Source organism: Podarcis tiliguerta, assembly GCF_965153285.1.
Source record: "Podarcis tiliguerta genome assembly, chromosome: 9".
In the NCBI taxonomy this organism is placed as follows: domain Eukaryota; kingdom Metazoa; phylum Chordata; class Lepidosauria; order Squamata; family Lacertidae; genus Podarcis; species Podarcis tiliguerta.
The window spans coordinates 45,732,853-45,749,809 of NC_139542.1; the positions used below are offsets into that span (position 1 = coordinate 45,732,853).

At 41.9% G+C, this 16,957-nt stretch overlaps 1 long non-coding RNA gene across 1 annotated transcript in view; it reads left to right on the forward strand.

The window, feature by feature from the left end:
- LOC310685426 overlaps window positions 1-16,957 on the forward strand; it is a 621,470-nt gene that overhangs the window by 98,015 nt on the left and 506,498 nt on the right. The window lies entirely within an intron of this gene.

The following is a 16,957-nucleotide window of genomic DNA, read 5'->3' on the forward strand; positions in this document are numbered from 1 at the left end:
TTTATCACTTTTCCTCCAAGTAGCTCAAGATGGTGCACCCAGCTTCATGGCTGAGTGGAGATTTGAAGCTAGGGTCCTAGGTTCAAGGGTAAACTCAGCCTTTCTCAATGCAGATGGTCTTGAACTGCAATTCCCATCATCCCATTGGTCAGGGATGATGGGAGTTATAGCCCAACAACATCTAGGGAAGCAGAGCTGAGAAAGGCTGCTCTAACCACTGCTGAGTTCAGCCAGTTTCCCAGCCTAGCTTACCTCCAAGGGTTCTTGTGAGGGTAACCAACCACACCACTTTGAGCTCCTTGGAGGAATAAATAGATAATAAATAAAAGTTACATCATGTCATGGCTAAAAACGTGACCAAAATTCCAAGAATCCCCTGGATAAAATCTCACCTCAGATACAAACACACCAGATTGCCTCACATTATGTTTTAATCATCCGGCACTATTAGTTAAGTTATCAGCAAGCGAATTTATCCAATTCCTTTCCTTCACTGCTTTTCCTTTCCTGAGTCTCTTTTCTGTCTTGTACTGTCAAATCATTTACCCTGAAATAGCTCCAGGGCTGAAAAAAATCACAGCCAAACTCTCTTAACTAGAAAGAATATTATGTGCATTTTTTCCTCTACTCACTAGCATTTGTGTATTTATCACCAAATTATTGACAGATGACAATAGCCTATAACAATTGGCAATATGCATAATAGGGGTTTCAGGCTCTTTCTACTTCTTCATATATATTCTGTATATGTGTGTAAAATCTGCAATTTGCTGCCAACAATTATCTCTGTGTACTACCCTTATCTACAGATATGAAAGGGTTCCTTAGACCCACTTGCGTGCATTCATTGTCTACCAATACTATTACAAGCATATCGTCATCATCCCATATTCATCATGTAATTTAATGATTCGCATAAGGACCTTTTAAAAAAGAAAAGAAAAGAAAGAAAACTCAGTCCTTTTCCTGTTACCAAAACATCTGCTCATAGGGGGAAAGAGAGAGAGAGAGAGAGAGGAGGGAAAAAATCATCTTTGATTTGATTTTATTGCAGGATGCATGCTCAGTCGCTAGCCTGACGAACGCCAAGATGCAGGCGAAACTGTGTGGACCTTGCCCCTTTTTTGGAGTTAACCAGTGAAAAAGCTGCATCTGTTTATTCTCAGACATTAGAGCTACTAAAAGAATAAGACATCAGAGGCCTGTGAACGAGAAGCTCTTTTAAAACACACAAAGCCTTCGCTCCCGAATCCACCTTAACCAGTTTAGAGAAAGAGCTTTTGGCACCAAGTCTGCCTTCGGTGAAAGACTGATAATGATCACGAAAGACATTCTGTGGGCTCCTGCTCCGCTCACTTCAAAGGCCTTCTCTCTTAATCAACATTAAATCATCATTTTCCCCTTGCACACAGGACAGCTGTACACAATCTATTTGTTTTAAAACAGATTATGGCTAGTTTCCCTGCTAGAATATATGCTGCACTGATTTTTCTTTCAAGAGAGAGAGAGAGAGAGAGAGAGAGAGAGAGAGAGAGAGAGAGAGAGAGGTTTTTAACTGGTTTAGCTAGTATAAACTCCTTCCCATCTGTACAGTCTAAATATCTTTCCAGGATCTGGCCATTATTTTGGCAGTACCACATTATTTTATTGGTATCACAGGGGTGTGCACGATCTTCAAAGCAAGTACAGTGGTGCAACTACGAATCAGGCTCATCCAGATCAGGCTGCCTTGAGCATTAGACTCCAGGAATTCCATCCTGGGTTTTAAAATGTGGTTTTCATTAGAACGAGGAGTTTTTTATTTTTTTTAATGCTAGTCTCCCTACCTCGAACATTTGCAGGGATTGTTTCTTCTTTTTCTTTTTTTGCTCCTCTCCAAAATGCCAATAATTGTATAAATTCCAGATTTTCGGTTGCATAGCCCATTCAACCCAACAGAACTTCACCTCTGATGAGATTTGTACAGAATTGCATTGTGAGCAGGACCTGGTTGACCTATGGGGGTGCCCACGAATTCTAGGATGACCAGAATACATTTTATTGCCCAATTAAAGTAAATGTAGATTAAAAAAAGATAACTGTTGACTAATTAGTGTAAGGCCCCTTAAAAAATCAGCAGATTGCCTTTTCCCAGATCAGTTCCAAAGATATATTGCAAAGGGCAGTCCCTTTGTTTAGTGGAAGAAGAAGCATTGTGACCCTACAGTGACCCATCTCTAGGGTTGCTTGGCATTCTGTAGTCTCTTTTCTGTAGTCGGTTACCAGAGTGACAGCATATACCATTGGCAGAATGGAGCAGTAATAGAGCTTTTCCTGGACATTGGAAAGGATTCCATGCCTTAGTTTAATCAGTAGGATCTCTCCATGCTGCTGCCTTTGAAAAGTAATTTAGCTACTCTAAACCCCAGCTAGTACAGTTTGCAATATGGCCAGGTTTTTTGTGAGGGAGCACACAACTTCTCTTTTACTTCACTTACAATGGCTGCCAATCCATTTCTGGATACAATTCTAAATGCGGGTTATCACCTGTAAGGTTTTACAAAGTCTTGGGATCAGGAAGGATAAATAAAGGCCTGTTTCCTTCCTTATGCTGAGATTATTTGAAGAGGCCTCTTTCTGAGGTTTGGTAGGAAGAAACATAGGAAAGGGATTTATCAACCACGCCATCCAGGTTTTGGAACTTCTTGTCCTTGGAGGTCCATTTAACCCCCTCCTTGCTGGCTTTCCATCTTAAGTTACTTCTCTGATCATGTAAGGAGGTCGTCTCTCTTCAGCCCCTCCCACCAGTTCCCAACAAGTTCCCAAGCCCCACCCTCCTATTATCAAAGAGCAAATTTTCAGGAGGTGCAGAAGCTGAAGACAGAAGGGAGATATGTGAAAATTCTAAACCATAAACCATGAACTCTGTTCATATTCACAGAAGTAAAGTTAGGATCAAGCAATTTAGGCTTTCCCCCCCTTCTTGTTTCAGCACAGCTCTGCCTGATGGCCTGATTCTATTTACTCCCTTGTCATTAACTGCTGCTTTTCTTTTGTTGTCTTACTTATGAAACTGTTCTAGGATTGTGGGCATTTGGAGAACTCATTTTGCTAGCCACCTTAGGTGGATTTTTAACAGAAAGGTGGAATGTATGTTCCATTAGTTAAGCTCTTGTTGAAATCAGTACACTTTTGTAACTCCATAGATTTCAACGGGTTTAAGTGGAGTGTGTATTAGATGTCTACCACTGTGGTCTAAACCACTGAGCCTCTTGGGCTTGCCGATCGGAAGGTTGGCTGTTCAAATCCATGTGATGGGGTGAGCTCCTGTTGCTCTGTCCCAGTTTCTAGCAGTTTGAAAGCACCCCAGTGCAAGTATATAGATAGGTACCACTGTGGCGGGAAGGTAAATGGTGTTTGCGTGCACTCTGGCACTCGTCACGGTGTCCTGTTGTACCAGAAGTGGTTTTGTCATGCTGGCCACATGACCTGGAAAGCTGTCTGTGGACAAATGCCAGCTACCTCAGCCTGAAAAGTGAGTTGAGCGCCACACCCCATAGTCGCCTTTGACTGAACTTAACTGTCCAGAGGTCCTTTACAAACTTTACCTTTTACCACCCTGTGTATTTTAATAAATAATGAATAAATAACAATGTTTTTAATTTTAATTTTAATAATAATAATAGACAGCAAGGCCAAAATCCTCAAGACATGGTAGTTTTTTGCTTTTGTTTTGCTGTGCAATGGAGGTCACTCTGAATTGTACTGATGACAGCTGTCTCCACATGCAATCTATTATCGCACATGGATTGGACAACATTCTTCACAGTCATTCAAATCACCCAGTCCATGAACTGTTGCAGATGAGTGGCTTATTGCCCAGAAAGAGAGTTGCCACAGAATGCAGTTTAAGGCAGTCCCCGCACTGTGATTGTTCTATTCTGTGAAGCAGCTTCTTAAATTCTTCCAGCTTAACTAAGAAACAAGTTAAAGGCACATCTAACCAGTGAGTGGAATAAACAATGGTACTTGCTTAGTAGCAGCTGAAATGGATTGAATTGGCCTTCTTCTAGCATTGGAGAGCTGGATCACTTTTCATGACAAAATCGTCTTGGCAAATAATGACAATGTTCACCAGCCTATCTTTGAAAAAGAAAACGAGATAGTATTTTTAAAATGACAAAAACGTTGGTTTTATTTGTGGAGTGTATGTGAAGTGAATCCACAGGCATACCTAGGTGCTCACTGCAAGGAAATTCCAAAGTGACGTGGAGCGAATATTTTACATATGAACGAAATGCGCAAAACAAGTCATACAGTTTGAATCACTCCATCTGTTTCTGTTGTTCAAAGGCAGCTCATCAAACAGATCTGCTCAAGCAATGTCCATTACAGATTCTCACTGTAATATAAATTGTTGTCTTATGTTGCTGGGGGTTTAGGGAGGTGAGTGATGGCCTTAGTCTGAGTGTGCTTATATAGAGATACGTCACTGCCTGATGATGTGTTTCCTCTGTAGACACAGAGTGCGATACTAACTATTTGTCAGAGGGATGCCAAAGCTTTATACATCCAGCGTATGAAAGGATATGAGATCCTTGCCAACTATAACTCTCACTCGTCTCTAAAACATCAGCTCACACTCTAGTGTGGAGACTATTTTGAGAACAAGCATTTTAAACAGTTTCTCTTCCAATATTAACATCTTGTAACTTTCAGAAGTACAAATGTTTCCTGTTTTCCTGTACCAGAAGTAAGAGTCCAGGAGTGCCGGGGGTGGGGTATCTCTTCAAGACATCAGTATCCAAAGCTGCCAATTATGGCCTGTCAAATTCTAGAATGAAAAGTATTTACGTAGTTTTGAGTCCACAGTTGATGAACGTCAACAACATGGTCTTTTATTCCCAGAGAAAAGATTTGCTTTTTTGACCTTTACAGTAGCTATAGTGCTGTCAGGGACATTGTTTGTGCTTGAACGTGTACATTCAGAGTCAGAAGACATATGGTTTAATGAGGTTGGATTCCTCATATGAATTTTATGGGTCATGATACTCTTGGGACATAAGAGCACCAGAAGAAAAGTCCAGCTAGATTGGAGCAAAGTTTCATCTAGCCCAACATCTCATGTCCACAGTAGCCAGCCAGATGTTTGGACAGATCACAGAGGCCTACAATTTGGAGGCATGGACAACAGCCTTCTCCTGCTGCTGTTCAAAGGCATCTTTCTGATCCTAGAGATAAGCCATTATGACAGCTTACCACATTCTGATGCACTTTGTACGTTGTTTAGAATTCTGTAAGATGCAAGCATTGATCCAAAGAAGAAAAAGGCACTTGAAATGGTTTCATTCTAAACTAATAAGACTTCACTTGAACAAGACTGGTAGCATATGTGGTGTCTGGACAGACACAATATTGATTCTTGCTTCTGTGTCCCCCCCCCCCCCTTTCCTAATACTGGGATGGGATGACATGCTATTTCTTTGTGCTTATGGGGTGAGGCTACATCTACTGCTAGCAAAGTTGGGGTGAGATAATAGCTTAAGGGTACTGTCTTTAATAGGGGTAGTGGATAAAATTGATTCAGTTCACATTTACAGGCTTACTTACCTAATTTGTACCTTCCAAAACAGTACTCAAACTGAAACATAGCCACCATTTGAAATTTTCAGTTCACTGAATTTTGCAATGCAGTTCTACAGTAACATGGTGTGTACAAAAATACTTATACTGGGGTGAATTGTGCATTAAAATGCATATATTAGGGGAAATAGCATGCAAAAATATTTCAGACTATACCTGCCACCACCCTAGCCAGCGTGCCATTGACAAAGTCTAAAACATCTGAGGCGCATCAGTTTGTGGATGGCTGTGCTAAGCTTATCTCGGTCCAAGCTCTGATGCTAGATGAGAACTTCCGTTTGGCGCTGGTTTGCAGAATTGATATTGTCTGCTCCCCTAGGCTAGGTTCTGACTTCACCCGCTTTTCAAGGACAGGGCAGAATATCTCTGGCATAGAGTCAAGCATATGTCGCTCATATAGCTCCATTTTAGCTATGGTTTATTCCACAGTGGCAAAAGTGAATGACTAGGATCAGTCATGCCTTTGGTATAAGCAGAAAATGTACTATTGAAATACTTTGCATATTTGTAAGAAAGCACACTGATACAAAAATTGCTCAAACTGAACATGGAACAGCACAAGGACCACAAACATATCCTTGAGTAGCCTCATTGATTTCACTTTGGCTACTTCATGGCATGTCAATATGTCTTACTTTGAGTTCCTTTTGCTATTCAGGGGTGAAGCTACTAAATATTATATTATCTCATTTTTAATCCAAACCTCTTGGATCCTTTTCCAGTTTCAAGTTGTGTCATCACCCCAATTTCTACTGGAATTAAGTGTCATCATTTCTGTTTACAGTGGTGCCTCGCAAGACGAAATTAATTCGTTCTGCGATTTTTTTCGTCTTGTGAATTTTTTCGTCTTGCGAAGCACCACTGTGCATTGACGGTTTCCCATAGGAATGCATTGACGGTTTAAAAAAAAAGGCGCAAGACATTTTCGTCTTGCGAAGCAAGCCCATAGGGAAATTCGTCTTGCGAAGCAACTCAGAAAACGAAAAACTCTTTCGTCTTGCGAGTTTTTCATCTTGTGAGGCATTCGTCTTGCGAGGTACCACTGTATATAGAAAAGCTGTAATGGGAATCCTTCGTGTGTGTGTCACAAACCCAGAGCTGAGTGTAAAACACTGGCAATTCTTCAACTAGTGCCACAAACCAGCTGTTCCAACCCGGTTCTCCTTGATTCCATTTTGAGAGAGAATTTTGAAAGATTAGGGATTACCTTTAATTCGACCATGGCTTTATCATTTTTGCTTTATTTGATCTTTAGGATAACGTGATACAGACATTTTAAAAATGTGAATTTATAGCCAATTTATACGTGACTTTGGAAATAAGCTGCATTGATGTCAATGGCAACATTTCCATTGACTCCACTGAGGCAAGGTTCCATCAGTATTCTTCGTATGACTCATTAGCTACAAAGCCAGGAACAGGTCAGAGGAAAATAGGGTGCGTTTGCAAAAGTCACCACTCTTCCTTCTTTGGAGCTGACACCATAGCTGCCCTTTCTAAATGAAAAGGGGAAATTATCTGAAATACATTTTTTTTCTCGGTATTTCCCACAAAAATAATTACATAGGAAGAGCCATGCTGGATCAGGCCAGCGGTCCTTCTAGCTCAGCATCCTTTTCGCACAGTCTCTAACCATATGCCTATGGCAAGCCCATGAGCAGGGCTTCCATCAGAAGTGTGCAATCTCCAATTGTGGAAGTAAAGATAGCCATCATGACAGCCTTTGACCTCCATGAATTTGTCCAATCCTCTTTAAGGACAATCCAAGTTTTTAATGTCTGATGTTTCTTCGCTTATTATTATTATTATTATTATTATTATCATTAATTCTGTTGGGAGCTGCTCAGAGTGGTTGGGGAAACCCAGCCAGATGGGTGGGGTATAAATAAATTGTTATTGCTATTGCTATTGCTATTGCTATTGCTATTGCTATTGCTATTGCTATTGCTATTGCTATTAGGTGGTCGTCACTGCCTCTTGTGGGAGAGAATTCCATCATGGTGCTATGCAAAGTAGTGCTTTCTTTTGTCTCTCCGGAATCTTCCACCATTCATCTTCAATAACTGTCCATGAGTGGTTTGGGAAGTGGCGTACACATGACATTAGCCACAATCCCTATCTATCCCATCATTTCTTAGGAAATTCTGCATTTTTTATGCAACCCCCCCCCCCCAAAAAATCCCAGCTTCAGGTCAAATTGAGAACAAGAACAGCCTAGCTGTGTTTTTAAACGGATAATGTGAGCACGGCCTAAATCTTTCATCATTTCTTTTGCAACTTGCAGGCGTAACCTGTGAATTACTCCCTTTGAATTTCTTTGTAAGGAAGTTTCTGAAATGGGCAGACTCTTTTGGATCACACCACAGCTGTTCTATCCTACGGAATGGTGTTTATGCCAACGGTGGGGGGACAGCGGGGCCAATGATCAGGGCTGATCGGAGCTGTAGCCTACCAGCATCTAGAGAGCCTCAAGTTCCTCAGACCTGGTCTATACTGAAGCATTCTCTGCTGAGAACAGGATGTGTTGAATTTTCACCTTGTTAGAAAGGTAGAGCAGTGCCAAAGGCCTATTTCCACATTGCCTCTTGAGAAATAAAATCTTTATTGGTGACATAATTTCTGAACCATCTAAGAAGAACTTAAGAAAAAATAATAATAACATGGATCTATCCTTCCTGTTCTACCTAGTGACCTTTCTGTGCCTTTGGCCAATGATCACCTTTTAACTCATCCTTTAATACAGGTAGCCTCCAAGTGTTGCTGAACTCCAGTTCCCATAATTCCTGGCCACTGTCTCTTCTTGCTGTGGCTGATGGAAATTGGAGTCCAGAAACATTTGGAGGGCCATAGTTGCCTCACACCTGCCATAATGTATATTTATCCAGTTCCGGTTTAGGTTGCATCCCCACTACTCACTCCTGCGGTGTGTGTTTTAAATAATGATAATGATAACAGAAATACTAATCCTACTGCTAATCACATAAACTTTGCAAAATCAAATGCTATCTCTGGATGGAATTTTTTAAAAAAATTGCTCAGTATGCTAACTCTCCTTGTCTGCTTGCCTTGTCACCACCCCATAAAATCAAATTTATATGTGTCTATAGAATTCTATTGGTATAGAAAATTTACCATGTTATATATATATATATATATATATATATATATATATATATATATTTATATATATTAGTTTTCAATGATTATTTTAATAATGTTATTTTAAGATTTTGGACAGATGTGCCAAGCTAAGTTTTGACCAGTTGACTTCAGTAGTGAGAGATCACAGAATCATAGATTTGAAGAGTTGAAAGGGATCCTGAGGATCATCTAGTCCAACCTCTGGCAATGCAGGAAAACGCAGGTGTCCCATACGGGGATCGAACCTGCAACCTTGATGTTATCAGCACCATGCTCTAACCCACTGGTCATTTAAGCCATGGACTTATTTTCTGTTGAGTTGACTGTGCTTAACTGCAATCCTATATGTGACTGCTCAGAAGTGAGCTCCATTGAGTTCAATGGGACTTGCAGATAAGTGTGTATAGAACTGCAGCTTAATTCCACTATCCTATGCTCACTTACCTGTGAGTAAGCCCCGTTGAACACAGTGGAGCATACTCCCAAGTAAAGATTCATAGAATCAGACTGTAACTTTTGCTTGATTTTGTACTGAAGATTCATCTGTGGGTAACGATTACGATCCTATTTAAGAGGTTTCTACTGCCACCTAGTGGCCATCATTTTCTTTGAACGGCTGCCTTCAAAGAGTTCTTAACGTTGCCAGAAGTTGGCTCCGTGGTAAAACTCATTGCCCACCCCATGCCTGTGACTATGAGGGCTTCTGCGCTAGCTAAATGGACACCATACACTTACTCAGTTATTCCAGAGATTCTAGACATCTCTCCCAAATCACTTCATTTCTGTATTTCTGTTTATCAATTTTCCTGGCGATTTAACTGGTGTGAACTGTGCGATCTTTGGTGTGTAGCACAATTGTCATGTTTTCTTGCATGGGTAGTGATGCAGCTGATTTGGGTAAATTTTCCTATATCTTTCTGTTACCATGTTGCATTAACTACCTGCAGCAGAAAATGTGAGGACTTTCAGAGGAAATGGGGGAGTTATGTTTGATGTGGAAAATAAAATTGTGGTGAAATGCAGGAAGGAGAAAGGAAAGGAAAACAGGACATTGGAAACAAGTTGAACCTTGTCTTCAGCTTCAGACTCTATTTCCACCCCCACCTCACTTGGGCTATTTGGCTGTGGCTGCCAGCCTTCACTGTTTCATACATAATGGCAATCTTTCAGGGCTTCTTAGGTAACCGAAGGCAGAAGGTTTGGCCTCCAGAGAATGTCAGAAATCTCCTTTATCCCAAGGGACAAAAGTGAGGCTCTTGCATGTATCTCTTGAAGAACTGCGGCTTTGTTACTTCTAAAGGCATCACATCAGTAGTCTTAACCACCCTTCACTCAAGAGAATTGAATGCAATCTGTGAAAGCAGAAAACAGATACTCAAGACCAATGGCAGGGAACCTATGGCTCTCCAGATGTTGTGGACTCTAACCAGAGTTGGCCCAAGATGTTTTTGTTGGTTTCTGTTTTCCTTCACTGTGCAGCGAAAGGGCTTGTCACGAGACAGGTGTTTACATTCCACAGTCTGTACTGTACTGTTGGAGTTTCTCACGGGAAAGGGAGACTGGATGTGACGTACACTGGTTTCCTGTTTTTCACTGTGTTGTTTCTCTCCAAGCTGTCGAGGAGAGAGGATGCTTTTCTGCTCCGGCAGAGGCAAGATGTCTTTCTGTAATATAACTGCTTTGAACTGTAAATAAAGCAACCAAGAGTATGCAGCACGTACTCCTCATCCTTCCGCTGGGCACGGAACTCTGCTTTAACCAACACGTGGTTATGGGCTCCAGAAGTCGAATCGGAGTGCCGGCAAAGGATCGGAATGCAGAGGGACAGATCGGATTGGAATCTGCTCTGCGCATAAACATGATTGATGAGGTATGTTGCTACTGCTCCGGGCAGCCTGCCAGCTTCTAGTTAATGGCTTTATGGCTGGACTTTGAACTGTTAAAGCCGTTTTGCCGGGAATAGGAAAATGGCTCCCAGGCTCATGTTTCTATGCTGGGGAAATCGAAAGTAACTTTTAAGTGCGCTTTTGGAATAAAGCAGGTGCAGCAGTGACGCAGCAAGATTTAAAGCAGCATATATGACGCTGAAGGCTAATGCCAGAGTCATGATGGCCCTTCAGGATGCTTGTGGGATTCCTAAGCTCAACAAGAAAAATTATGCCGACTGGGTTTTGTATGCAGAGGCAATTCTGCGGAAAGAGGGTTTGTTTGAGGTCATTACAGAAACCCCCCCAGCTCCAGTTACAGATGCATGGAAAGTTAAGGATTCCAAAGCACGGGGAACACTTACATTGATAGTATCCCCAGAAGAGCTCTGTCTATTGCGTGATAAGACCTCAGCCAGAGAAATTTGGGATTCTTTGAGAGAGGCTCACTTAAGGACAGAAGCTGGATCTACTATGTTTTACTTTAACAAGCTGCATAATATGGCTCTTGCTGAAGGTGGAGATGTGCGTTTACATCTGATGGAGATGCAAAATCTGAGACATGAGCTGCAACAGAGAGGACTCAACTTTCCAGAGGCTGTGTATTCTTTCATGATACTACAATCTTTGGGTTCAGGTTGGGAGTCTGTTGCAACCCAGATTGCTGTGCAGCCAACAGCTCAGCTAACAGTGGACTTTGTTACTGCCGTGGTGTTAAATGAAGCAGATCGCCGGGGTGCTAGCTGCATGGGCAAGGGGGAGTCTTCACAGACGTCATCCCATAGTGCAGTGGAACCACCAGATGGCGCCAAAGCTTTGAAGGCAGTGAAATGCTACTCGTGTGGACGTCTAGGCCATATGAAGAGGGAATGCAGATATCCCAGGGCCAAGACAGAGCAGCGCAGCGAAAGCTCATCGCGTGGAAAAGGCCGAGGCAAAGGCAAAGGTCCGGTGTCTAGGACAACGCAGCACAAGGCTATGGTTTCACGCTTCACTCCAAAGGTTGCAGAGGTCCAGAAGACGTCTAGATCTTTCTTCGTTGTTGATTCGGCGGCGACCCACCACATGTGCAACGATAAGAGACTTTTTGTGTCTTTTACACCGCAGGAAGGTGCGATTCACCAGGCGGATGACCACACTATTCCCAGTAAAGGCTACGGAACTGTTGTTCTTCACAGTTTGGACTTATCGATACAGAATGTCCTTTACGTGCCAGACGCCAAACATAATCTGCTCAGCGTTGGACAACTGAATGAGCGGAACATTGACGTTTCCTTCAAGAACAAGAAGTGCATCATCACAAAGAAAAATGACTATGAATTGCATGCTGAATATGTTGATCGTTTGTTTGTTTTGTATTATGATGATGTTGTGCAGGATGACACTTGTTGCATTGCAGGTTCTAACAAAAGTTTGCATGCAGGATGTATTCATGATTTTCATCGAAAATTTGGTCATTTGCATTTTGAGGCAGTATCTAAAATGCCTGCCTTGGTTGAAGGTATGACTATTAGACCCTGCAGGTACCACATGAAGTGCAAAGCATGCGCAGCAAACAAGGTGAAAATGGCTGCGAAAGGTAAGGTGTCTAGTAGGCAAGCTACGGAACCATACCAGATTATTCATGCTGATTTGGTTGGACCACTAGCGCCCTCTTTGGGTGGAAATAGGTACTTCATGGTTCTCATTGACGCATTTTCTAGATATATTTTTGTGTACAATCTCAAGCAGAAATCAGAGGCTTTTCCTAGGTTCAAGGAATTCTGTGCTTGGTTGGAAAATGTGCATGGTAAGAAGATAAAGACTCTTTTCAGTGATCGCGGGGGAGAATTCACTTCTCAGCAGTTTGAAGCTTTTCTGACTGAGAAAGGAATTCAACACGATTTGTCTAGTCCTCGCTCGCCATGGCAGAATGGACTTGCGGAACGGGCAAATCAGACATTGCTTCAAGGGTTAAAAACCTTGCTGCATGATGCCAATCTTCCAGAGAGTTATTGGGCCGAATCTCTCTCGTGTTTTGTTTACAGTTACAATCGCAGGTTATCTTCAGCGATTGGTTGTACCCCCTATGAGAAGATGTTTGGCAAGAAGCCATACATCAAACACATGAAAATTTTTGGTTCTGACATGTGGGTTCATTCACCACAAAATTCAAAGTTAGACAAGCGTGGATTGCATGGTATCTTTCTAGGTTATCAGAAAGGGTCTTACAGAATAATGATGACTGACTCTAAGACAATTAAGCTCACGAGAAGTGTTGAATACAATGCAAAGTGGGGGGAGAATGTGGGAATTTTCCAATGTTATCCTGATGACAGTGATGAGACTGAGGATAGTCAGAAGCAACCACAACAACCCACACCCACTGATGAAGGTTCTGAGTCTGAATCTGAAACTGAATCGGGTGATTCAGAGGATTTCAAGAGTGCGAAAGCCTCTATGCGACCCTCTGAAAGCTCTGATCAAGAATTGGAAGAACCATTGTTCACAATAGGTCGCTTTTCTCCTAAGAAGGAAGAGGAGAGTGTTGAAGACTTAAGGCTAATTCGTAGGTCACAGAGAGCCACAAAAGGCAAACCTCCAAAGAGATTTGCTGATGAATTTGCTACGATAGCAGTAACAGCTGTTAAAAGCTCCAAGAAGGTATTTGAACCTTCAAGTTTCCAAGAAATCCAGGGTTTGGATTCAAAGGAAGCTGAACCATGGTTAAATGCCATGAAGGCTGAACTTGATTCCTTGGAAAGGAACAAAACATGGGAGCTAGTTCCAGTAGTTCCAGGAATGAAACTGCTTGGAAGCAAATGGGTCTTCAAAACGAAGACTGATCAAAATGGCAAGATAGTCAGACACAAAGCCAGATTGGTAGCCAGAGGTTTTGCACAAGTACCAGGTGAAGACTATCACGAGACCTACTCACCCACAGTGAGGTATGAAAGCATTAGGCTTATGCTCAAGCTAGCTGCAGAGGAAAATCTACACATTAGTCACCATGATATTAATACAGCTTTTCTGTACGGATCTCTGGATGAATCACTTTATATGCTTCCACCTGATGGCGTACAGGTAAAACAGGGATTTGTTTGTGCTCTGAAGAAATCCCTTTATGGTCTCAAACAAAGTGCACGGTGTTGGCACACAAAACTCACTGAAGTATTGTTTTCTCTAGGTTTTCAGCAAGGGAAAGCTGATCCATGTGTATTTGTCAAAGAGGAGGGGCAAAAGAAACTGTACTGTTTGTTTTATGTTGATGATTTATTATTCTTTTGGAAAGATGTCGCAATGTACAATAACGCCCTAGCTCAACTGAAAGAGCACTTTGACATGAAAGATCTTGGTGAGGTAAACAACTACCTATCTCTGGAAATAGAAAGAGATCAAGATGGTAACATTCTAGTACACCAGTCACGGAAAATTGCTGATGTGTTAAGCAAACTAAACCTGATGGATGCTAACCCTGTAGACACACCGATGACAACAGGTTATCAGGTAGATGACACTGGAGAAGCATTTTCTGACTCTACACTGTACAGAAGTGTGCTAGGCAAGCTAAACTTCATTGCCAGATGTTCAAGACCAGACATTGCTGTTAGCTGTAATTTGCTAAGCAGACAAGTCAACAATCCTAGTGTCAAGGATTGGAAAGCTCTGAAACGCATAGCGCGGTATTTGAAAGGCACTATGCATTACAGACTGAGATTTAACAATCAGAAGTCTGGTGGTCTTGAGATATTTGCAGATGCAAGTTTTGGAAGTGACACTGAAGACAGGAAAAGTACGTCTGGAGTTTGCTACATGTACAATCAGGGTCTGTTTGATTGGTCATGCAAGAAGCAAACAACAGTTAGCTTAAGTACTTGTGAAGCTGAACTGAATGCACTGTCTTATTCACTTAAGGATTGTGAATGGTTGATGCAATTGTGCAAAGATATGAAAATTCCTGTCAAATGTCCAATCCAGGTTTACCAGGACAACAAAGCATGTTTGGCTTTGCTGAAGTCTGAAGGTTGTAAGCAAAGCACGAAGCACTTGCAATTAAAATTGCAGCATGCTAGGGAATGTATTCAGAAGGGACTCGTAACGGTGTCCTATATGCCAGGTAATAAAATTCCTGCTGATGTATTATCCAAGATTGTATCAAGGGATCAACACTGTACCTATGTGCAGAAGTTGGGTTTGTACTGATATTGTACGAACACGCTGCCCAGTGATGTTCACAGAAAGGGGGAGGATGTTGGTTTCTGTTTTCCTTCACTGTGCAGCGAAAGGGCTTGTCACGAGACAGGTGTTTACATTCCACAGTCTGTACTGTACTGTTGGAGTTTCTCACGGGAAAGGGAGACTGGATGTGACGTACACTGGTTTCCTGTTTTTCACTGTGTTGTTTCTCTCCAAGCTGTCGAGGAGAGAGGATGCTTTTCTGCTCCGGCAGAGGCAAGATGTCTTTCTGTAATATAACTGCTTTGAACTGTAAATAAAGCAACCAAGAGTATGCAGCACGTACTCCTCATCCTTCCGCTGGGCACGGAACTCTGCTTTAACCAACAGTTTTGGCACCTGAGGCAAACTGTAAAATGATGCACTCCTCAACAGGGGAGAAGGGGTGAGTGAGGATCTACATCAGAAACAAAGGGGGAGTAAAGACCTGCTTTGGGAACAATAATGGGAGACCAGCCACAGCTGTACTTGCCACTGCAGCAGCAGTGGGCGATGCATGCCTTGGAGACCATATCTGGTACCCTGTGGATCCTGCCGCCTGAGGCAGGCTCCCCACCTTGTTTCATGAATGGGCCGGCCCTGACTCTAACTCTCATTGGCCACAGTCAGCATGAACAATGGCACAAAATGATGGGAGCTGCAGTCCAGCAGCATTCCCCCCTTTTTATTTTTATTTTGTACAAATACAGTACAAAACTCGTCACCCATTGTGGTTTCCATTCCATAGCACTCCTTTAGACATATTTATTCCAAAGGTAACTACTGAATATTATTGAATTCTACTCATAAAGTGCAGTCTTATTATCTAGTTCCATAGTCTTTAGCCTTTCCAGACCCCAAACACACCATTAATCCAAATATGCATTTGGGGAAACATTTCTTAATTTGTTCTCATGTATTTGGATGGTTGGTAGTGCTGCTGTTGCAACACACCTTGGATCAGGCTCCGAACTAGTAGTGGCTTGTGACCCACTAATTGAAGACCATTGTCAGATGGGGGTGAATTTAAACAAGCACCTTTTACCCTCAGGGCAAATGTCCAGAAGGAAGATGGCAATGGTTCTATTTGGGGCAAGTACAGAAAAAGGAAACATAAGACTTCCCACTACCTCCAACCTCTCTGTAATATCATCATATCTGAAGCATTTGAAAACAACTCATTTTCGCTCCAACTTTGGCAGATGGAAATGTGTAATTAATTATATTAATAATTGTTAATATTTGTTAGTCATCCCACAACACATGTTCTCAGGGCAACGTATGATAAACGAGCTAAAACAATGCAAATAATATAAAATGAAGCTAATATAATATTAATAAAAACCCTGTCACAAAAGCCAGAACTAGCTTACAGCAAAACAAAATTGCAACCACTATTTATTCACTTTATCACACAAAGAGTTCGAACAACTGGAGCACGGGGGTGGGATAACAAACTCCCATGAGGGAAGTCATTTATATCTAACACATATACTTTTCTCTCTCTGTGTGTGTATCCATGACCAGAGAAACAGATGAATTCCACATGTCATATGGACACATGACAGCCTCCCCACCCCTCCACATTGAAATGCTATCAGTGTAAAAAATAATCCTATACGAAACATGCTCAAGCAATATTGCAAGGCACTTGAGACAAAGGGCAGGCAAAGTGACCACACAAGGACCTATAGTTCTATATCAATCCCCTGCCCAAACCAAAGCCTAGAGAAGGCACTTCCTACTTCAAATACCACACAGGAAAATGAATGCAACAGCATCGACTCAGTTCAGAGAGAGAGAGAGAATGAATCATTCACAATAGCTAATATCAGTTTTCACTATAATGTACTAGTGTGTTTTGAAGCACATAACAGAAAGTGATAAATATAAACCAGTGTAGGAAACATTCCAGAGCCCAAAGGGGTTATGTATAAACACTCTCCTTGCCTCGTCAGAGCACTTGCAGAAGGATTCCCTCCTTGGCCCTTTCCCTTTATTCATCCCTCCATCCATTTCAGGTCCTCCTCCCGCCACTGTGCTTTTTCTACTCCCATTCTTCCTGTCTCCCTCCA